This window comes from Pteropus alecto, unplaced genomic scaffold, assembly GCF_000325575.1.
Source record: "Pteropus alecto unplaced genomic scaffold, ASM32557v1 scaffold110, whole genome shotgun sequence".
Classification (NCBI taxonomy): domain Eukaryota; kingdom Metazoa; phylum Chordata; class Mammalia; order Chiroptera; family Pteropodidae; genus Pteropus; species Pteropus alecto.
Window position 1 is genome coordinate 7,940,927 of NW_006431920.1, and position 24,260 is coordinate 7,965,186.

Consider the following 24,260-nt stretch of genomic DNA (forward strand, 5'->3'; position numbering starts at 1 on the left):
AGCACGATGTGCCATTAAAAAAAAAAAAAAAAAGCAGCCGAGATGAGTGTCCTAAAACAGAGAGAAATGGAATTGTGTTCCAATGAAGTACTCACGTGGCAGCTTGAGAGCTGGAGAGAAGCCCTTTACCTGAGAACCTGTAAAGGAGAAAAGGGTTTTGTTTTATCACCTTTATGAAGGGATTTCTATGACAATTTTTTTTTTGTAAGATATCTTAGGCCACATTGGGTTGATTTGCATTTAGCAAGCTAAAATAAGGTTATCACTTTTGTGTTTCTAGTGGATTTGTAGTAGATTGATGCTCAGACACCCGGGAGTTGACGCCCTTTGTGGCATTGTCCCACAAATGGGGCCAGCACAAGACCATCTACCAGAAAAAAGAAAACGCTAAATTTTTATAAATTTATTTTTTATTTTATCCTTTAAAATATTCTACTGTTGTATTTGTTTATATAATACTCATGACATATTAGTGTTATAGGTATATAATTTATAAATAAAAATTCCCGTTCGGGCTGTATATTTAGACATTTTAATTCTCAAAATACGTATTTGTTAAATTCTACTTTAACTTGGTTATTTTGTACATTTTGGTGAATAGTTTAAATGACATTTATAAGAATACATTAGCCAAAAACTAGAAGTCAATGCTTTTGAGAAAAATAATTTCTAATTTGTACTATAAATTGTAAATTTTTTTTTATAAGGAATCTTACTAAAAGCAAACCTAGTATTTCTTCTGAATTTCTTACATATCAGCAAAATTCTTCAGTCTGAAACTTTGGTAGAAAGATCAGTGATTAACAGATAGATAGTATTCCCTTCAAATGCTTCTGGCTTTTGAGCTAAGCCATTCGGATTTTCCCGTGGTTAGAGTTACAAAGATAAGAGGTTACTTTTTTTACTCTTATGGTTCAAATGTGACACTTTCAAGGTTTCTGGATTTTACTGGCAGTAAAGTAACTGTGATGGAATGAGCTACTCAAAGCTATCTTGCCATTGTACTAACACAAATGCTGTGGAATCCACTCTGTCCTGTGTCCCTCACCCATGCCATGTAGACTATGGTCATTGTGTCACCGACTTTGTCTGTTTTTTTCTCCATCAGATCCCCTCCCTCGTCCTGTGGCTGGCGGATGACTCTTATTGAATTACTACCTAATTATGTGAAATTTCTTGAGCACCATTATGATGTTTGGTTTCGATCAAGGGGTTTTCTGCTGATCGTGTGGCTCATGGAAGAGGTAGGAATTTTTATCTTCTTTCAAGGGTATCCGTGAACCAGAAAAGGTAAGTAGGTATTTGGAAAAACTGTTGCTGTTATAAACTGGTACATCTTTTTGATTTATATAATGACTTTATCTCCATGAAATAAAAAAAAAAATGAGGATGGATTTTTACTAGTAAAATAAGAATGGTGCAGAATATTCTTAATATCTATGTTAGGGCTCTCTAGAGAAACAGAACCAATTGCATATATGTAAACTTTACTCAGTCTCCTGATTTAAGTGTTAATCTCATTAAAAGCACCTTCGCAAAAACATCTAGAATAATTGACCAAATTTGTGAGTACCGTGGCCTAGCCAAGTTGACACATAAAATTAACCATAACATATGCTAGCAATGTCTTGGACTACTTGATGCAGTATTATTCTACTGTACATATTTTATAAAACTCCTCCGTGTGCACCCCTCTGTGCTAGAAATAATTATAGTTCAGAGATGTCAATTTCAACAAAAACACTGTTATTTCTTTTTCAGATAAGTCAGAAATAAGCTTTGGTTACTGAAAGCAGGAACTCACTGTCTTAAACCCAAATTGTTAGTCAGGTTCCATTTAAAGAGCCCAAAGGAGGAGCGTCTGATATGGATCAGCATGTTGGATGCCCACTCGTGTGTGCAATCAAGAAAAGCACAGCAGGTGACACAAGGCAGTGGCAGTCTCCCCGGAGCACCTCCCCAGCGAACAAAGTTGTAAATGTTAGTCCTTTCTAAACTGGAAACCGCTCAACCACTGTGAGAAATTAATACTATTAAAAGTCATAGCTAGCACTTACTTCCAAAATACCTTCAAGAGTTCAAATCCAAAACTGCATCTCCCAAAGAGCTCACATCTCCTCTCCCTGAACTGGATGTGTCTACAGATAAGAATTAGAGAAAGAACATTTCTTTCTTTCTTTCTTTTTTTTTTTTAATTTAACATTACTAAGATAAAATTATATTTGTTTGGGGAAAACACTATGGTAAACTGCTTGAAAGTGGAAGGTGAAGCTTGTGGGAACAGATCGGAAGGAGACAATGAAGAGAGAGATCAACTTTAAATGACTGAATTGGTGGGGAAAATGGGCAATGGCAAGCAGATGAAATATAATGGAGTAGGAGGGAAAGGAGGGGTTACTGGGTCATTTTATAAAAATCTGGATCCCAAGTTGACAACAAATATTAAAGGACTGGTTAAAAAAATAGAAAAGAGGAATGTTCAATTCTAAATGTGCCTGCTGAAAAATTTTGAGGCGTTGTTCTTTCTTCTCCAGTAAATTTCTATCTCCAAGAACTATTTTGTATGAATAGGATGGAGTGTGTGTTTGTTTTGAGGGAATAGAAATGCAGTAAAGAGAAGGCACTAAGAAACAATCTAAAAAAAAAAAAAAAGGCAAAGTCACAAACACAAAATACACAGAAAGAATTGAATGGAACTTGGACGTTGGAACAGGGGCGACTAAGGAATAGTGGAAATTCCTACAAATTAAAACTATTCCCAAGGAGAACTTGGGATTTCCCACAGGATGTGAGATGGCTGTTGAAAAGCATCTTATACAAATTTTAAGTGAAAGGATGACCCAACATGATACCTCGGTTACATTTGGCAAGAATCGAATTTTTATAACTTAGAAGAAATCATTCAAAAGCACTCATTAAAAAAGTGCAACGTCTCATGTACGGTATAGGACAAAATAGGTGGTTTCAGGCAATGACTTGGGTGTGCATTCTGCCTTAGGCTCATCTGATTGAATGGAACGAAGATGCACCCAAGTAATCATAAGTCGGTATTTCCCCAAAGCCATGTCTAATTACCATTAATTACAGTGGAGAGTAAACATGCTCCCCTGGGGACCTGGACTCAGCCTCTTCCAGACTGTTCCCTTCTCTTCTCCAAGTCTTTGAAGTCCCACGTTTTATCCTGACAAGTCATTAGAGATTTGCATAATACTATATAATGTATCCTTTAGTTTTCATATTAAAATTCCCCCACCCTGCAGAGTGTTTACAGTAAACCAACACCGGGAAAATTCCCCACCCCCAGTACTCACGTACACTATCCCCTTACCAGCTTCGAAGGTACATATGTCAACCCAGTTCTTTATTGACTGTCTCCTCATACAGAATGTAAGGTCCAGGGAAATAGGTAATCCTTCTTTTATTTTTTCATGCATCTAGATCAGGAGTTTAACACACATTTATTGAACACGTGAATAATCCGTGGCTTGCATACACACCTCTGCAGTATTTTGCTTTATGTCCCCACGGATATAAGTAAATTAGTTAGAGAGGTCTTAGGAGATGGGGATTATTGAGAAAAATCTCAACTCATCTCTTCTAGCTCTGAGCCAATCTGTTATCTCTCTTAGGCCGTAGCTGGCATATAAAGAGTCTTAGTGCAAATTAGAAAAGGTGGTCCCAGTAAACAGATGAATTTTAAGAAGGTGTCCCTTTGTCTAGGTTCACATAGCTGATGCTAGGGCTCCTAGCTTGATGAGCTGAGCTAGGTCTGCATAGTGTTTCCCAGTGACCTGGCCCCTCTCCGAATCTTTCAAGGTGTATGTCCCTGATGATCTCTGCCTCCTATCTCCAGCCTCCTCAAGCAAGGAGGGATTGGGTTTGTCCACTTAGCCGCCATGATGGGAGGCAGCACCGCTCTATTGAAATGTCCCTGTCTTAGGCTCCGCTAGTTGGTGTAGTCAGTGAAGGCCCCTTGGAAGGACTGCCTGGTTTTCTCAGAAGAGGACCATAGCAGTCTGTATCATTTACAGGCTGGGTCTATTTTAGCTTTGTAATAGCAAACTTATGTCAACAAGACGCCATCAAATTTTACCAATGATAAGGAAAAAAATCGTCATGGACCTTTTATCCAAAAGAGGTTGGAAGCTTACTTTGGACTGTTTTAGAGTGAAATGTGTCTTCAAGTGTCACTTTCGTTTTATGTTCACAAATGCCGTGTTTGGTGTTATCCCTCTTTGATGGCTGAGGAAACCCACTCAAAGTCATACAATTATCAAATGACAGACTGGAGAGTCAGACCCAGACATCTTATTTTCTCATTTTAGTCCATTTTTTCATTTCGCCACAGTACCTTCATTTCAAAAACAGCTCCACAGGGTGAGGCTGTTGGAGATGGTGATTTAGATACTTTTTTCCTCTGTAACTGCAAAAGGATTTTTATTTTTAAAACACCTGAGCAACTGCCTAAAATTATTTGATGCTGCAAGCATGCTTCAAATTCAAATCGTCATTTGTTTTTATTCTTTATTATTCACTGAATTTCTTCATTGGGATGGGTCAACCTTGCAAAAAGTCTTCCAAAACTATTAGATTTGTTAATTAAAAAACTCAGAAATCTTCTAGAAAAATAGCCCTTTAAATCCTGATGACGTTTATTCTGTTACTCTGCCATCTTTTCCTCCTTTTCTGCTCCTAATATCAGAGGAACGACTAAATAGAACGACTAAATACTCTCTAAGGTGTTCCTTAATCTTAGTTTCCAAGAAGAAATGTTCAATAACATATAATTGATTTTTTTTTTTTTAAAGATTTGCTGAAATATCTCTCGGTAGCACCATAAAAATATCTTTTCACTCTGGGTAAAAAAGTCCATCTCTACAGCTCTTCACTTAAAGCAGTTTGTTTATGTGGTGCCGAATAAAATGGACCCAGGAAATGGTCTCATTCTTAAGTTTCCCTCAAATAACATAACATGCACATTATTCACAGTGTACACAACCTGTATCTTTTTGTTTTTATTCATTGTTATCTATTAATCTGCTCATTCATAAATGTGTTCATTATCTGCTTTTATATTTTTATTTTGAGCATTTTCTCATCTCCAAAAAATTGTCCTTTTGTCCCTAGGACTGAACACAATGAAAGATCTACCCCAGTGAGATGACCTCTGCCTTCTCCTTCAGAGTTACAAATTCTTCTGACCTCTCTTTGGCAGGAAAGTTGTGAAGATAAAGCAGACAGTGTTTCTAAAATACTTTAGATCTTCTGAAGGAAGAGCTGTGAAAATACAAAGTGATGATGTGACATGATGTTTAACACCTACTAGATGCCAGGCACAAGCTAGGCACTTTATACGTGCTAAATCATTTAATCATTCCAAACCTCTATTAATAACTCTCTCTTTTTATTTGTGCCTTTTGAATATAGTCATAGGGTCTCGGAGTGGTTGAGTAATGCTCAAGTTCACATGGAAATGAAGGGATTCAAACCTGTGCTGTTTAAGCCCAAATCTTAAGTGTTTAATCTTGCCCACACAGCAACTCGATTAAATGCATTAAATACCCAAGGAGAGAGTCTGACTAGCAGAAGAGTAGTTAGAAATAAAGCACAGAAAATGAAAATCATAGACACAAAAGCTGGCATAGTTCATCTTGGGACATCTGAGGATACTGCTCTGATCAGTTTCCAAAACTGCAAAGCTGAAAACCAAGCCTGGACTTATAATTAACAAGAGTGAGCCTGCCTTCTATTCCACTTCATTCACATTTATTTTATCTTCAGTTAATTAGGTTATGAGCTCTTTAAGACCTGGAACTATGATGTGATTTGAACTTCTTCAGGATTGTCCTCAGCTGGAGGCAATGCTGAGTAAATTGCAAGTACTCAATAGATGATGGTTGAATCCTATGAATCTGACAGCTCACATTAGGTCAGCTGGAGGGATTCGGGGATTACTCCGGTTACTGCTTATTGGTCCTCATGCCTTCCCTCCATGATCTGTAGCCGAGTAATATCAACACTTACAACTCTATACTGAATATTTCCTAGGTTTCTACAGGCAAACGACAGGTAAGAAACAAATAATTTTGCCTTCCTCTGAGGCCTGTAGAACCCAAAGTGTTTTACATGTTGCATTTCTGGGTAGCATCAAAATATTGCAAACAATAAAATTACAATAAATACGTTTCAAGTTTTAAAAAATATATGTATCCACAAGAGTCTAATTTTAAATCCTGTTTTTACCCCCTCTTTTATCAGCCCATGCCTTCTAATTGACCCTTCCTCCTTTCTTCACTCCCAGCCAGAATACAGGGTCCCACAGGCTTTCTCTTGCTCACTTTCCATTTTCAAAGATTCAATACATCTATTTCTTTTATTCACAGGATTTTAAGTAAATATGCCCATGCCTTGATTATGATAAGTAAAATCGGTCACTGAAAAGTACACCAGAACTGTGCAAAACAATCTCAAAAGTGGGAGGTTAACTATGTAAAAAAAAAAATGGAGGATGGTATACACTCACCTTCATGAAAGCCTGATCATGTGGATAGAAAGGAAAATAATCTGCTTCTTGTAGATTGGAGTCTAACCTAGAATGTTAATATCAATGCTTTTTTTGCTATTATTATATAGAATTGGAGTTTGTGGGGCAAATATTTGGACGAACCTAATCTCCTACCTATTAGGTCTGCCATTTTGATATGCTGCCATTGCATGGACGGAAGTTCTCAGTGCAGACAGCAGGTTTTCTATCAGCTGAACTAACAGGTAGAAGAGACGACACACAGAATTTTGATAGATATTTTCTCTAACAGCATTGTTAATGTCTGTTTTTATATTCCCTTGGCCCATTTTTAAGTTCATTTGCAGCTGTGGTGGACAGTTTTTGTACATACAGACCATTTTCTGCTGAAAGCTCTTTCCAGCAGGCAGGAGCTGCCCATTTCTCATGCAGGCAGTGGCGCCGATGAGGATGCAAGTCAATGGTCCTCAGCGGGAAAATTTTGCAGTGCAAAATGTGTGATTACCTAATGGGTCCTGGAGAGTTGAGCATCAGGTTCCTGCAGCTGCAACCTACTCATTAATAATCGACTCTTCACTGGGTTTTCTCTCTTGAAGATTAGATAAAACAATAGAGATAATGCAATGCCTGATTCAGATCTTTGGTCTGTTTCTAAAGGAAATTCTTGTAAATGACTCTTAACCAATGTGACTGCTTTGCTCTTTATTGTTATTACTCTTTGTATTCTTCTTTGGTAAACTAAACACACTTCTCTTCAAGACTATACATGGGGGCAGGGGCCATAGCTACTTTGTTTGTGTCTGTATCTCCAGCAAGTAACAAAAGACTCAGTTCATGCTAGGGCCTTATTAAGTATGTTTCAAATGGAAACATATGTATGTTCATATATATTATTCGATTCAGTGGGTTTTACTATATTCACAAGGTTGTATAACCATCACCATCATCTAATTCTATCACTCCAAAAGAAACCCTGTACCACTCAATACCTCCCTTCCCCAATCCTCTGGCAACCACTAATCTGTTTGCTTATTCTGGACATTTAGAATAAGTAGAATCATATAAGATGTGGCCTTTTGTGTTTGGCTTCTTTCATATAGCACAGTATTTTTAAAGTTTGTTCATGTTGTAGCACGTATCAGTACTTCATGCTGTTGTATTGCTGAATGATAGTCCCTGGTATCGATATATCAAATTTGTCTATCCATTTGTCAGTTGATGGACATTTGTCCCCACCCCCTCGCCCCCCGCCTACTTTTTGGCTATTATAAATAACACTGCTAAGAACATTCATGAACAACCAGCTGCACAATTTTGCATTCCCATTAGCAATGTGTGAAGGTTCCAATCGCTCCACATCCTCACCACTTGTTAATGTTTTCATTTTTATCATAGTCTTCTAGTATCAGGTTGAATTTGATTTGAGAAAAATGGTATTCGGAGGATATCTTAGCATTCATTTTTATCTAGCATTTTGCTTTCCTCGAGACTTCTCTCAATTTACAGCTGTAGAGAAAAGAAGTAGTGGATATTGTTGACTTACATGAAGGCCGTGGTTGTCCTTCAGCATTGAACATTTTCTCTGGATGTTCCCCTTTTCAAATCCAATAAAATCAGGGGTAATTCAGCATAATGTAATGCATGCCTCCTACCAAGTTCTGTGGCCATGGAATGGCCACTTTTCCTGTCTGGACCTCAGGTATATTACCTGTGTATCGGATAAGACATGTTCAGTGTCTTCTTGCAATGTTGACATAAACCTCAAAGCTTACTTTTGGTTTTGAAGCTCAATGCAATGCACTAGTAGATTTTTATTTTTTATTTACCTGCTCCATATCCCTTCCTTCTTGGAATTATTCCTCATTTATGGCAACTGATTCTTATGTTCTTATGGGAATCTCAGAGTCACCATCGCTCACGCCAGAAGTGAAGCCAATTGAAACACATCTTTTTCCTGGGTGGAGTGAGCAATTCAGGGATAGGTATACGACTCAAGCTAGGGAAATTAGAGTCCTGCCTGGCATCTTTCAGTCGGAGCTCTCAGGGTGCATGCCGTCTGCTGCTGGGACTACTGTGCTAAAGGAATGTGACTTTTGCGTTGCTGGTGGCTATCATGCCCACCACATGGAACATATCTGTTTTAGAAGCTATGAGAGAGGTTGTATCATTCGAGGTACTTGATCCATCTGGGCCTGCAGTCAGATCTACCCCTACATTTTTAGTTCTTTTTTTTTTCTTACACATAATTTAAGTTGAATTTCCATCACTTCTATTAATCAGAAGGCATCTGACTAATACACACACACACACACATATACACACATACAATATATATACACACTAATATATACAAATGGTGTATATATATACACTAATGCACACAAATGGCATATATAAATATGCCATTTTTCTCTTCGAGAGAGAAAACCCAGTGAAGGGTCGATTAATAATGAGTACGTTGCAGCCACAGGAACCTGATGCTCAACGCTCCAGGACCCATTAGGTAATCACACATTTTACATACACACCATTTGTAAATATGTATATACCTTTATTGAGTGCCAATAGTGGACTTTTTAAGTAGACAAAGAAGTATAAGTCCATACTCTCAAGGAGTTTACAGGCTAGTTTAATGGTCAATAGGCAGAAATAAGAGAGCCAGCTTTACAATCACACTTTTCCTTGTGAGGAAAGGTGCTTTGGTTGCCCACTTAACTGCTCAGTGTTTTAGCCAATGTCTCATTTCAGAGACTGCAATTTCACAGCACAGTCCTTTGCATAGTTTTGGCATCTGATGTCCTGGAAAGCCACATAAACTGTATGACTTTAGATGTGTTTTCTTAACGTTTAGAGCCTCATTTTCTTTTGTCGTTTATAAAATAGGGATAATATTATTTGGTTAATAGGTTGTTTTAAAGATTAAGTAAAACAATTCAGATAACACAGTTCCTGATATCTAATACATCTTCTTAAATTTGCTCCCTTTCTACGTCTAAAACCCCCTTTAGTGTCAAAAAATCAAACTGAATCAGAATTTGCCTTAAAAAAATACATTTAAACAGGAGAAAGCATTTCTTTGAAACAGTGATATAAAATAGTTCTTCATATACGTCTTAAAATAATAACCATTTATTTGGGGTAATGAATTCACAAACACATTTAAACGACATAATTAAATGTTTAGTCCAAGTGTTGGCACAGTTTAGGGAAATGAACAGGCAGAGGTTCATACTCACTGAATATAACTACAGAATGAAGAAGATATTTAAATTACCACCAAAATTTATTTATTAAGAATTATTTTGGCTGGAGGCCATGGGTTTCTGATTATGAGTTATAATTGTAACAATCTCCATACCACGTCGGTAACATAGCAAATAAATCCATTTGTCATTGACCCCGGGACTGGCTGGCACATAAATAAGAAATGAAAATAATGTAGTAACCGAAAGGGCATCCTGGTGAATCACCTCCATATTGTTATTATTGTTTAATGGGCACACAGGATAAATTAATGTCATGTTAATGGATAATCAGTTTCTCTTCTGTTGACCCGGGGCATGTGTAAAGTAGTCATTTGACTTTAAGTTGCATTTCTAGTTTTTCCAAATCTTGGTTATCTTAGTTGCCCTTGTCTCTATGAGCCTGACCCTAACTACAGAGCGACCAAAATATGCTGAAGCAGTAAAGAAGCAATAGAAAGTATTTAAAGATATTTCCTGAAAATAATCATTCATTAATGTACATGTAAAAACTAAAACTCAAAAATGGGACAAGGGCTGCCATTCCAGTCTAAAACAATGGCAAGTTTGTTTATAGAGTAATCATCCTTTGAATCAATTATTGTTCTGATTAGATTACACTCATAAAGAAATGAATACAGTGCCCTTTAGAAATGCAATATCATTAAAAAAAAAAAAAAAGAAACCTACCCTCTCCCTGTACATTTTAACGATTAGCAAAGCTATCTCATGGTTTGGATGGAGGCCCAGGAAATGATCCAAATGGGATTATATTTTCTTAATCTATTAGGGTAATGTACAACTTGCTTCCATTCTCTACCCTACCCCATCTAACTTGGCAAGTAATGTTAGTAGACCCCGAAATAGTGATATTCCAGAGACGGTCTCACATACAGTTTATCATCTCCAGACGCTGCGTCTGTCATAGGCTAAAATCTTAAGAAGAAAGTATTGCTGACTAGAAGAGAATTTGTGTGTTTTAGAATTTGATTGATTATGGGCACCCTGTTAGCCGTCCGTGTGATCAGCATTATGCAAACTTAGAAGGGTCATGACCTTAATTTCTTAGAAGTGACTGTCATGTGTGCGTGCATGTGCATGCACACACATGTGCACCTTAGAAAGCAATAGCAAGTGTTGAATTTCAAATTCATAACCAAAATGCTGAAAAATAAAAGGTTATTTAGAGGAATCATTGTTTTTTAATCTGTGCGCTCAGCCCAGGGAGGAGAGAGATACCATTTTACAGTAACCAGGAGGATGAGGCAGACAACCATCTGAACCACTTTCAGAATTAAAGAAGCCTGAAAAAAACTGGTGAGTCCTGCTCAAGGAAGACATAAAGGCCTTGCTCTCTGCTCACATGATTTTGCATAGACATGACCATGATCATTGAGAGACTCAGGGATAAGAGCAAAAGTCTTCAGTTATACCAGAGAATGGGGATGTTGATGTTTCTTCTCTGTACAGATACTTATGGTTCCCAAGGGGCATCGCAGGGCCTTGGGTTCTGGGAGATGGAATGATGAGCTATGAGAAACCCTATTCGGTGCCTCAGTTGGAACAGACTGCTGAGAAGTCCATGCTGGCCACCTGGAAGAAGAGCCTGTCTATAGAGCTTTCATACCTGTGGAACTCAGTGACCATTGAAAATGTAAAGGATCCAGGAGGGTGTGATCCTTCAGCTACTTATGCTGTTTTGAACTCTTTGGTTGGAGAATTGACCGGCATGATCATTTGACTGTCCAATAGGGCATTTACAGCCTGTTTTCTGGATGAAACTTTAAATAAAGAAGAATCTAATACTTTTCTATCGTCCCTTCCCCCTTCCATCCTCCCCCCGCAAGAAGAAAACACTGTGTCTTTTATTATGGAAAAGTTGTAGTTGAATTATAGTCAAATAGAATCTTATTTTGTCTACTCACTTTGCGCATATAAAAGTAGCTCCAAAGAATAGGATAGGGTATGGATGAAGATCGTACCTTCTCTTTTATGTTAAACACCTCTGTATTTTATTTATTTCAGATAAACAAACATTAGCTTGGATTAAGATTTTAAAATCAAGAAATGGAGACAAATTAGTCCCACTGTAGAAATGAGAGTTTTTTCTCACCCCTAATGGAGAAGCTGTGTGTGTGATGGAGGAGCCCTACAAGAGAGGATCTCATGAAAATAGGTGAAATTCTGTGTGCCTACTGAATTTAATAAATAGGAATTTTGTGGGGTAGACTGAAGGTAGGCGGCCTGGGGATCAACTTGGCATTCACTCATTTATTTACTCAATATTTATAGAGCACTTACTCTGTACCTGGCCCTGCATTGGCAATGGGTTCTAATGAAGAATAAGACACAGTTCTTACCTCCGTGTAGCTTACAACTGACAGATTAGCAAATATATATTGAGCACATCTCACGTACAAAGCAATGAGGTGTTCTGGGCATGGTGTGCAGATGAATAGAAAGTGTTCTATCTTCAATGAATTTGTGGTTTAATGGTGAAGTTGGATCTGACATTAATTATCATTCCAGGCTGTGTGTGATAAGGGCTATAATAGACTTACAGGTTAAGGACTGGCGTGCATAAAGTTTTAAAATCCATTCTTATGTTAATTTTTATTTTTGTAGAGCTTTCTTCTGGGAAACATTGGTTTAATAAATACTAATTTCATCAGAAAGAAGCCACAGAAAGCAATGGGAGAAATGCTTTGGCTTTAACTTTTGTCTTAACTTAGGCACAGCTGCCCTGTGTTCATACAATACTTACTTCCCTGTGAATAGGATTCCCGAGGTCTCCTTTTGTCTATGTACATGCAAACGGAGCTTACTTACTCATGGTGCTGGCTCTGCATGAACCAATGATTACAGGCTGCTGAGCCCCTCTGAATGGCTGTTGAGAGGACAAGGCAATGCAGCAGCTGATTGAGATTTGAGGCTCCTGCATTGCCCCCAGGACTCCCTGGTCTGAAGCCACTGCCAACTCCTCTTGTCCTGCCCACTACCCACAAGATTATGGCCAAGTTATCCAACAATTTCTAGAATGTCACTGGAATTGCACTTCTGAAGTCAACTCATTTATTTATGGGCTTTCTCTAGTCCAAAGAAGCAGGTTATTAGGTAGTCCTGAGGCACTGTACAAAATGAGGAAAGCTATAATGGAGCTAAAACTTTCTAACATCCTTACCAGTTATATTTTCCATTTTTTTCTTCATTCAATATTGCAATATTTCTAGAAAGACATGTAGCTACTAAGCCAGCTATTTAGGGGTCCAGAGGTGGGGTTGCTTAAATTATTCCTCTATGAGGGGCAATTTGTGCTTTTAAATATGTGCTTGTCCTTTAAATCTTTAACCTTTAGCCAATTCCATGTTCGCCATGATTTATTTTCTATATATGATTTTGACCTTCTCATGGCAGATGGCTTCAATATTATCTTCTTTGAGAATGATTTTGACACTGGCTAGAGAGATACAATTGTGTTCTGTTTATGCAATATAGAAAGCCAGAGCACTTTTTAAAGCTGTCGTCATATATCACTGTCAGTATTTTGAACCACTAAATTGTTATTAAAAATTCAGGGACAATAATCCATTTTGAGAATACCATGAGAGAAGCAAATACTGTAATGACTGATTGACATTTCAGGAATAACATCATTCAAGACATGCTAATTTCCCTGCAATCTATTTCCTTGGATAAGTGTCTATTGTATAAATACGTTTGGTTTCCAACCCCTTCCCAGCATTTGCTTTTGATGAGGGAGTCTTGATATTAAAAGGGAAAATCATCCAAAATGAAATTTGCCCCTGTTCTGTATGGTTTTACAGTCAAATGATTGATGATGTCGATGATGATGACGATGATGATGATGATGATGATGATAATATAAAATAGCCTGCTTCATGGCTAAAATAAATGTCATTCTTTACCAGCAAAGAGTTTTGTATCACATGGTTTCCACCATTTTTCAAGAAACCAGGTGCTGTAATAAGCACCGACCTTGGCTTGTGCACTAGTTCAGGAGTAATAAGCTGTGATGAGAGACTTACTAGATAGATAGTCAGGAGCTGGGAGAGTTCTGGTCCCAACCGCCATGACAAGGCTTTCAACGTGACCTTGAATAGAAGATTGAATTTCTCATAGCTATAGTTGAATTCGGATTACTTCTTTTTTTCTTTTTTCTCCTTCTTCTTCTTTTTTTAAAAAATCAAGAACGTTTGGCTGTATTCTAGCTCTGGTAGACTATGATCAGATGCCTATGTAAAAATGTGAGAGAACACTTCACTGATACCCTTTCTCTGTATTCCTTATAGAAGGAAACTTTTTTTTTCAGTCAAAAGTGGAAAATTGACCTTTCAATCCTATTGTTTCAACAAGATATGAAGATAGGATGGGACTTTTTGTGCCCCTTTTTGGTGGGGCAAAAAGCTCACAGATGATTCATCTTATAACTTTCACTTGTCACTACAAAAGAAAAAAATAAATGCCTTTATTAATGAAACATATGTTTTTTTTTTCAATCAGATACTAATGAGAGTGATTGTAAGAAAACTGTTAATACTTTTTTTTTGTACCAGAAAGCATAGATTCCAGTATCATAAGAGCCTTCATAACAATAATATGTACTTATGTAGTATCCACATTTATACAAACACTTGCATTTAAAAAAAAATCTCAGTTGACCCTCTCAAAACAGAGTGTTATCTTTTCCATTTGATAGATGAGAAAATTGAAGATGAGTTATGAGGAGTACAACCAAATCACAATTTCTGTCTTCCGTTTTTTAATTCAGTTTGCTTTGCATCATACCATGCTGCTCCATAATCTCATAGTAGGGTAATATAAACCATGAATTATTGAATGCCTCCAACAATATTTTGGGATACTGAGATGACACTTACTCTTTATAATAAAGTGTGCATTTGGAAAAGAGCCACTGGGAGAGATAGTATTAACACTGGAGGGATAATTGTGATAATAAAGAATATCATATTTTTATATAGAAATATGTCATTTGGAGGGATCTTTGAAACAGCAGCCCAACATGGTCTCTATTATCCTTTGGTTACAGATGTGGAAACCTGTAATGAGAGGCTGAATGTGAGCCTAACACAATAAGCATATAGCAAAGGGCAGGCCTGTTTATGATATTTACAGCATCCAACACTTTATAGGTTTAGACAACTTTGGGAGACACATTTTGGCTGTTCTTAATGACTGGGACTTTTCAAAGCATGACATAATTAGCTCTTTACCAGTAATCACTCTTTCATGGAGCAAAGGGAGATGCATCAGAAGTAGGCAATATAAAATACTGGTTAAAAATATGGGCTCTGGAGTAAAATAAACCTCTACTTCTTGCTGACCTGTTAATATTAGGATAATGGATAATAGCCCTCGTCTGTGTCCTCAAGGAGGAGACATTTCTCTAGAATGGGCTTCCTTTCTTATCTCCTCTCTGACTGCAATGGCATTAAATTCTAATCCTAACACTTAATCTACTCCCCCACTTTCCGATGAAATGGATGTCCCCTTTATAGTTGTCAGAACAAAAGTAACAGCCATTTGTCACTTAAGCAAGGACCTTTTCTTTTAAATATTTGGAATACATTTATATAAGAAATGATACAGTATCAGTTTTGGGGCCTGTCCCCCTCTTCAGTCATAATTTTTGTGAATCAGTCAAAATTAGTCCAGAATCTGACCTCCAGAGTGCAGCTAAGGACTGTGATGGGTTGAATAGACTTTTATCCTAAAGACTCTGATCACTTTTAACATTTTGAGTCATTTTTATGTGTGCCGCGTAATTATAAGGCTCCCGTTCAAAATGGCAAATGAATTACTGACTTGTCATTCAAAATGGATGGCACCTTTGTTCTTCCTATTGCTAGCACGTAACAAGAGAGGTATGTAGAAAGCAGGAAAGGTCTAGGATTGGCTACTCCATTTGCAATGTGGAGGCATCATGAGAAAATAAGGCAAGATGGAAGTTAGGTGTGTCCAAAAGAACAGAATGGGTTTAGAAGAATGATATGTGCTTCCTGCTTGTCACTTTCTAAGTCATTCTTCAGTATCTCTTGGCTGAAATCTTAAATCACTTCATTGTTTTAGGCACCAACGTACTAGGGCAAAGGACAGGAAGTCGGTGATGACAGTCCTAGTTTTTGCGTAGATGGACATGCAGGCACCTTTGAAATGCATTAGTTGACCACTACATACATTCACTGTAGATGGACATGCAGGCACCTGCAGTACTTTTGAAATGCATTAGTTGACCACTACATACATTCACAGGGTGTGCAAGAGTTCAATGAGACATCGCCTCTAAGGCACTAAATATTGCATGCAATGTTGGGCACTGCTTCTTCTTATACTGAGGATAACAATAAAAGCATAACAACATTAATTATTGTTCAGAAACTGAGACCCATAGAGTGGAACTAGGAACACGCAATGCTTTGGGATGGAATTAAGTAAAGAGGGAAGAAGAACCGTTGTTTCGTCTGCTTTGAATTCTGGCCCCAATTAGATCTGAGGTCTGGATTCTCTCCTTGCCTGCCACCTTTAGGCTCCATGTGAAAACCAGAATAATTTCTCCTCCTACTAAATGCCAGGAGGATCTGTTGGTGAGAAGTGTGCAGCTGGAGCCCAGCAATACACATTGTGGTTGCTGCCATTATGAAGACTGAACATGCAGAAATGAAAAATCAGATTGTTTCCGGAGACTGGAATCAAAGGCAAGAGCCTTACCATTGACTTCCAAGACCTTAGCCAAGCCTAAGTGTTTCGTATATCAGTAGTCTAGAGACAAACATCTTGGTCCTGGGAACCAATGATCCATCTCTAATGGGCCATTAATACAAAGGAATGCTTGTCATTTTCGGTCAGCAGTGAAGGTTCACTGGTAAATGCTTGTAAGTATTCTACAAAGAGAGTTATAGAAATGGAACGTATTCATGAAAATGTCCTTCTTCTCTCAAATAACAGGTCCTGCCCCCAGCTCATTTGTCTTAAGTGCAATAGGTCATGAGCTACCTATACAATTAACTTAGGTGAGAGCAGAATCCATTCTCCCCACGCCCCCAAGAGAAAATGCTTTTTAAATTGCCATCTGCTCCTATGCCTTTCTGTGCTTGCTATTCTTCAATATGATTTTGGCCAAAACCAACAGGAGGACAGAGGGCTCAGAGATAGGTAGGTGTCCTACATGTGTCACAGAACCAGGACAAATGAAGGTGCTTTCCAATGCTTAGATCCATCGTGTTCCCACTGGTTCAATATGCACCATTTGCCAAGGTAGCACTGGTTATTTTCTACCCAAGGATATATATCTAAAAGATTATTTTTCTTGCCACACATATAAGCACGTTCAAGAGGGAAACTCTATTTTTCTTCCTTTTCTCCTAAATACAACTTAATGAGTGGGGTGAATTTCAGAACTGCCGAGGAAAACAAATCAATTCTTTCTGGTTTTTAAAAACTAACAAGAAATGCTGAGTGAGTAAAAGGCAATGAAGCAGCATTCAGTAAATGCACCAGCATCAAGAGAGAGGTCAAGTTAAAAATTGTGTTTGACTGCTGAAGTTTACTAAAAAAATTTAAGTACCATTACTGAAGATAAAATATTATATGTGTGCATTAGCTCTTGGCTAGATAGCCAATACTCATGTACATGGAATAATTTTTATATATAAATGGACACATCACAAATCAATGCTCTCTAATCTCGGCTGCACCCTCAATGCTGCTCAGAAACCCTGTTATTCATCTGACTTCCTATCACACTCCCCCTTAGGGCCAGTACAAGCCTTTTGTAACTTCAATAAGTTCCATTCCCCAACACCCTCTAGCTGATGGCTTCTTCCCCAGAGGCTCTGTTTATTTTCCTCCTTTTCCAAGCAAGACTCTTCATGTGTAGCCTTGGTTTTACCCCTTTCCATCTTTTTGGTGTCAAGATCTAAAATCTTCTTGTTGAATCCTCCAGCATGATGTTTCTGAGCTTGCCATGTCCCTGTTCTCCTTTGCTTCTCTGTTGCAGGAATTTAGCTAAAGTTCTTTGTTTACCGTGCTGCATGGAATTCTTTGCAAACTGGACCACTGAGTTTGATGACCCTCATGGTAGTGCATGAATATTCCAGGGTGTATCGTAGCTCTTTGCTTCTCTTTCTTGGACCTTCAGTAACATCTTCTTTATGGAATAATTCTCCTATTTCAAAAACACCTTCCCACATACCTGATACTCCTTCCAGCTACTGATGATCTCTTTCTTTCACCGCTAAACTTCTGAAAATTGAATTTTTATATGGATTTTTTATGCTTTCTCACCTCTCAATTGTATCTCAAGCCCTTACACACTGGCAAAAAACAATTTTTTTTTTTTCTGGTGGATCCTTCTCATGTTCTTCATCTCTCTCTCATTCTCTAAAAATAGGTGTTTCATGTTATTAAACACTAGGACATCTTGGAGATTTAATTCATTTATACATTTTAACTAATACCCTTATAACAATGATTCCAAAATCTATATCTCTCTCCCATCCTCTGTCCAGAGTGCCAATAATCTATTCTCAGTTCTACTGGTAACTGCCGCGTGTAGATCCATTAATACTCTGCCTTCGTGTTTTGCTTTTTATCTCTGCACATTTTCTCCTCTTTAAAAACCTTCTTCCTCTTATCTTCTCCAATTCTGTTAACGATGCCATAACAAAATCATCATCAAAATCTCAGCATTATCTTTACTTTCTGCTGCTTTTCCTCGTGCTACCTCAGTTGGTCTCCATGCTCTGAAGAACCTCCTTCTCTCCCGTCGCCTGTCTATTCCTGCTTCTCCATTCCTATGCCTGCCACTTAGACCAGGCCTCCTCCTCCTCTTTTTTGTATCCCTGGAGTTATCCTCACTGGTTTCTCTGACTACTAGTATCTCTCCTGCTAGCCATCCCCCACACTACTCTTGGAGTTTTCTTTCTCAAACTCATACCAAGTTTCTATGCATAAGAATGTTCTGGATTCTACTGCTGAGACTTGAATTTAAAACACATTTCCTATCATTTCAAGTCTTCTACAATCTGGCCCGGCCTCATTTCCTTTCTATCTTCCCATTATTTCCTTTTATTCATCTTACGATTGGTCTTTCTTCCCCGTTATTTTCCGTTGACGTCCAACCCATAGTTCAAGGACTAGTTCTAGACCCCAAAAGCCCTTGTTTCCTCTGGACACCCTATTAAGAATAGCTTCTTCCTTCTCCATCTAGCTTCTTTCTTCTGCTGAGTCTTCTGCAGCCCTTAAATTGTGTGTCACTCAAGCGTCTGTTCATCTTGAGCCTCTCAAAGTACCTGGCACCTCGAGGCGGCACTCATTGCCTGATGGATCAAATTGAAATTGGAGCTGACAGCGATGGAAATAAGAACCTGATGTTTATGATTTTGAAATCATTTAAAAAGAGAAACATTTTCAAAAAATTTATTCAGCAAAGTCCAAAGAAAGGAACTGTTCATTTTTCATGGTTTATAATTTATTCTACCTGACAGGTGTAAAATAGCTGCGGAAAGGAAGAAATGCAAATTAATTACCCATTTAACCTCTGACAAAAGAAAATAATCTGACACCTTTTCACGAATCTTCCCTTTTTCCCTCTCAATCAGAATAATAATGTAAAATTTTACTGATATCTTTCAAGGACAATGTCACATTTATGGCCCTTTGTCACACAGTCTCTGGTAGCTGAGCAGACTGTGGGTAGGTGATAAGGGTGGATAAACAGAGCTCTTCTGAGAGGGAGGCAAGTACATATGCGACGCATGGTAATTAAAGGAAAAGCTGGGTTATATCCTGTGGGACTTACATGTGCATTTACATAAAGGAGGGAACAGGGTTAATGATTCCGTATGAAAAGAATGAGTAAACATAGATTAGGATGGTACGGGGAATTGACAATGCAAAATGAATGGAAGGACCAGTGCATCGTCTGATCTCAGTTCCAGAGAACTTCCTTGCTGAATTGCAGAATGTTCCCTTCGATGGATTCGCAGACAGAGAACTTTGAAGAGTTTTCCTCTTTAGATTCTTGGCTTCTTTGCTAAGAGTCTTTGCTAAGAGAGAAAAACATTCACCGTGAGCCACTCAGTTTAAGATTGCTTTCATAATATTTAGCACAGAGCATCGTTTGCTTCCTATCAAGGCCACATTTCTCAGGGCATTTTTTGAAGAAATGACAGAAAAAGAAAAGGTGATTGTCCCTCGAATGCATTTTTGAACCATTATAGAAACATGGTTCAGTCAAATATCTGTATAAAATTTCAATCACTTAAATAAAAAGCTGAGAGTGACTTTAAGTTTAGTATCTTCAGAAATAATTCCTTAAATGACTAACGTTAATTTAAGCCTAAGTTAACTTTAAAATTAACTTTAAAATAAATGGTAATTTATTCAGTAGGTAAGCACTTGTAGCTTTCCTTTAAAAATAATTATTTGTAAATCATCTGCTTTGTATGGTACTAATTGGACATTCTTAAAAATTGAAGTTCTACTCTATTTTCCTACCTCTGGGTCTGAGAATTGGGAGACATCAGCCCTGGGTACCAAGTTGAAAGCCGTGCCTCTCTCCCTTAGCATTCCACAGTGACCTTCAAAAAAGTCAGGCAGAGAAAGACAAATACCATGTGGTTTTGCTTATATGTAGAATCTAAAAACAAACAAACAAACAAAACAAAAACAGACGTATAGAAACAGAGACCAAAGGAATGAAGGGGCGGGAGACAAGTAAAAAAGGGAAGGGAATATTGTCAATAATATTGTGCTAAGTCTGCACAGTGACAGATGACTACTAGAATTAGTGGGGTGATCACACTATAGGGCATAAAAATGTCAAATCGTTATATATTGTACACCTGAAATGAATACAACCAATACAAAATTTTATACCAACTATACTTAAATTAAAAAACAAAAAAACAAACAAAAAAAGCCAGCCCATTGCTTCCTCTTCCTGCCCTATTATGGAGGAAGTCACCTTCATTTGCTAGTTACATTTCTTTATTGAATCAAACTTCGGCCTTCACTGGTTTACGGAAACTGTATTTCAGGTTGTCTCAATGTCCTCCCAGTCACTCACTCCATGATATGTTTCCTCAGTTCTTGTCTCGTTCTCTCTCCCTGCCGTATTTGACAAGATTGGGTTAGTAGCTACATTTCTGTTTTAACCTCTCCTTAATGGTAAAAAGACAAGATTGCTCATTCTAAAAGCAGATCTTCTTTGCATATTTTTAACTGAAAAAATAAAGCTACTTTATTTTTCATAATATCATATACATTGCATAAATAAAAACATATATAGGTATATACAGGTATATATATATATATATATATGTACACACATTGAAACAAAAGGTATAGAAAGTGGTCATCATCTTACTTGCCTACCACTATTTTAAACACTTTGGTTTATGTCCTCTTGATTTATACTGCCTAACTTAAAATGAATGTAAACTCATATATATTTAGGTAAAGAGGATCACACATGGTTCCACGTTCTATACCTTTTTAAATCCTTAATATATTTGAATATCTGTCCCTGATCATGCATGTTTACCTACCTTAGATATGCCAGCTGTTTTCCTGTTTAGTTATCAGGTTTCTTCCCCACCATTCTCCTGCCGTGCCCTGTTCTTGGAGACCAGTCTCTGCAAACTACTCATCCTTTCCCCAAGAGCTTCCATTTAAGTCGGGCCAGTGGGAAACAGTGGGTGAATGCAGGGTGGGAAGAGGGGACGGCCGAGATATTCAACTTCATCTCTTTCTGCTTTGGGTAGAGTCTCTGGCGGGACAGGCTGCATAATTTCCAAGGCCCAGTGCAATATGGAAATGCAGGCCTCTTGTTCAAAATTATTAAAATTTCAAGATGACAGCAGGGCATTAAACCAAGTGTGCCCCAGAGACCTTATGAGTATGGTGTTCTGTGAGACTGCACTGATTACATGCCGAGGTCTCATGCTGGGGCTCCCTCTCCTCTATGATTCTGATGCTCTCTGGGCGACTACGTGGATGACATCTCTCCTATCGCCCTTTCGTTCTGTGGGTGGCAGTAGCTTCCTGTGGTTGTAAATCTTTATGTCTTTTCCTGTCTCCTCTTTCAGCTTTTCCAGCACTTTGTAACTAATTCTCCCTGGTAAATTCCTTCTACTGAGATACCTGTTTTAATCCTGACTGCTAGTTCCATTAGGGGTGGCAAAGACCTGGGCATTGTATTGCTACTTTCTTTATTCTACTAATTTTGCAGGCACCATTGATTAACAACTTTCTTCTGAGATACTAAACTCAGTCTCAGAATCCTTAACACAGTGTTTGATTGAAGTTAACATATGACATAAAAACTGTGTGGCCTCCCAGCTCTCTCCACTGACTTTTAAACAATTTCATGCTTTCTATTGTGGTGTCATGTATTTTATTTAACTAATCATTAATTGATGACAATTAGCGTGTTTTTAATTTTTCACTCATTCAATACTGAAACTTTTGCCTAGGTATTTTTGTTTACTTCTCTGTCTTCAGGATCATGTCTTTGAAAGGAATTGCTAGGCTAAAGGGCCCACACATTTTATACTTTGGTACATATTGCCATTTCAGAATGCTTGTATGAATATTAGAATGTTTAAATACGATATGTTTATAATATGCTAAGATCGATTTTTCTCTTCAAAGTAGTTGGGAGTCATTGCATTTATTTCAATAAATTATTTTTCTAATTCTTGAAAATTTCCTCCAGATCCATTTCCAAAGGTGCTTAGAAGCCACCTTTTGATAATCAACTTAAAACTTATTTCTAAATTAAAACTCAGCTTAATCACCTCTCAGTCTCCAGACTTGCTTTCAATGGACTTTTGATTATTTTTCAAAAATGAAAATCTATTTTTCACGTGTTGAAGTTTTGTTATTTTTGAAGATAGTCACCCTGAAGCCTTGAACAAAAGATTTAGAAACTCTTTTAAGAAATTGCTGGGGTCTTATTTAAACTTATAGCTTCCTAAGACAGACCCTTTGTGGGGGAGGCAACACTCACTGAGCTGTATAAGTTTGGTATATTTGTTTTAAAACTCAGTCGCTTTGTGTTTTTGTGGGATCTCATCTTCATTAGTGGCAAGTTACCTCCACTATAATTCCTTTAATCAAAATCTTTTGTCAAAAGGGCCGTAAAATATTTATTTAGCTTGGTTTCATCAATATAGCAATGGAACTATCTCATCTATAAATACCTCATTTTTCACCTGGAATTGTTCTGACTGAAAACAATGTTTTTTCCTAAGTACACAGTACATCATGCTGCTCGATTTTAAAAGATAGGCCACCCTTCAAAAAGCTTTGGGTCATTCCATTTTGTACACTCTGTCCAATGCAATTTCTAATTTGCCTTTTTTTTCCCCCCAAGGAGAGCATGGAAAAGTGTTCCTGTAAGATTTAATGTTTTCTCTTTCTTTTCTTCCCAAGAATGTCACACAGTTTTCAAATTATCACAGAAAAAACAAAAATGTGTTCCCTCCTCCCTTCTGGTTAAATTCTATGGGTTTAAAGGCAATATCTGGTTTTAGTAATATGAAATTATTTGTTAGCCTTAGAAATAGGAGATCAATGACTTGTTCTTGTAATCTCTTAACTCTTAAACAGTCTACCAGAAATGTGGTTTCAAAAAATAAGACCAGGCTTTGCATTTAGATAGTGACTCAAACGAGTCACTGGGAATATGTGTGCTCTTTTTGGCACTGTGTTTTTATCCCATCAGGCCAATAAATTCCTACAAGTCTCAACTCTTTAATTCCCTTTAGGGAGGACTGGGATAAAGAATATCAACCCACTCTAAAAAAAAAAATCCCGCTGTTTTTATGACACACAGAAATAACTACAAGAAATACCTTAATCATTTTTACTTGCAGAGCCATGTAACATTTTTTTCTCAAAAGTTAATGATCACCAAGGGCCTGCACACATGCCCACAGAACCCTGGCCCTTGGGTCTACCTAAGTCATCTTTATGGTACAGCCCCAAAATAAAACTATACTCAGTTCCCTGAATTTGCGTTTCTGTTCCACACTTCAGGGTTTATAGGCTTCCATTTCATTTCCTCCGGCGGCCATGTTGCAGCTATAATATTTCAGTTCCTAAACAAGGTACTTAGCAGGGCCAGACTAATCCGGCTTAAATTTGCACTCATGGTGTAAAATCGATTGAGGCCTGTCTCCATTAATCAGAGTCCCTTGGACGATTTGGACCCCTCCTTCTTAGATCTATACTTTTAGGAATTCTTTGTGCCTAGAATGACCTTCCTTCTCCATACCATCTAATGGAATTCTTTCTTCTACCAAAGCTCAGAGAAGTCCTACCTCCTGCCACAAGCCTTCTCTAATTTTTAGAGTTATCAGAGCTTTACAATTCTCTTTCTTCTTCGAATTCTTGTAAGACAAAATATAATGTCTTGAACTTATTTTATTTTATTATTATTATTTTGGGTA